Genomic DNA, 921 nt, shown 5'->3' with positions numbered 1-921 from the left:
GGGTTCTCCGATGTTTTCTTAGTTAGTTTTTTAAAATGATATCAGATTTTGTAAACAGGATGGGCCTTTGGAACATTGGATGAATGGTTGCTGATAATGGGCAATGTAGATATTGAATTAAAGATCAGCCCCCCACTCAGATCAGCTGGTATTCTGTCTGTAATAGAGTGGAATGGAAAATTGTAAGTGACCCCAAACTTTTGACCGGTAGTGTCTTAGGCTGGATCTTTGTTTGAATCGGACAACAACTGAGCTGTTCTTCACAAAAGCCTGAACATGATGAATGAAATGTCCTCCCCAGAACAACAGTCACACACCATCTCACTGAGGTTTGCTGCATTTTAAGATTGGAAGTCTTGTTATTTACCGTTTGGTGCTCGCGCTTCCCCTCGACCGGTCTAATCTACCTCTGCTTTCCTTTATTTCCCAGAATGCCTTTTGACCATCCCCAATGAAAACGGTGTGAACATCTTGCTTTGGGGGGTTTGTACATATGACAGAATATTATAGTATATATTAGGAAAGAATATTTAAAACATATTTTAGTATTTAAAAAGTCATTTTTCATACCCTCTAGTTTAAACAATTTCTTTTTTTTATATTTTTGCTCTTGGTTGAAAAATATCAACATAAAGTGAACTTTCCTTTGATGTTTCAGAGTAGTACAAGCTGTTGTACACATTAACAATAGTCGCCAGATATCGTCCTGTATGATTGAACATTGCAAAACCGTGTCAACAGAAGCCATTGCTTTAATTTTCATTTTAATATCATACTGATATTTAAGACTGCGGATTTTTTTCTCCTTTTAAAAGTCACTGTAGCTGCACTTAATGTAACTCCTGGCAACTTTATATGTGAGTTGACCAATTATCGTAAGTATATGAGAAATGCATCAATAAACCATAAATCGGTTTAAAA

General features: G+C 35.9%; 1 protein-coding gene across 1 annotated transcript in view; it reads right to left on the bottom strand.

Moving 5' to 3' along the window:
• dvl3b (dishevelled segment polarity protein 3b) overlaps window positions 1–921 on the bottom strand; it is a 19,845-nt gene that overhangs the window by 7,206 nt on the left and 11,718 nt on the right. The window lies entirely within an intron of this gene.

The sequence above is a fragment of the Etheostoma spectabile genome, chromosome 12, assembly GCF_008692095.1.
Source record: "Etheostoma spectabile isolate EspeVRDwgs_2016 chromosome 12, UIUC_Espe_1.0, whole genome shotgun sequence".
In the NCBI taxonomy this organism is placed as follows: Eukaryota; Metazoa; Chordata; class Actinopteri; order Perciformes; family Percidae; genus Etheostoma; species Etheostoma spectabile.
Note: the sequence above shows the minus strand (reverse complement) of the source record. Positions and strands in the feature narration are given on the sequence as shown.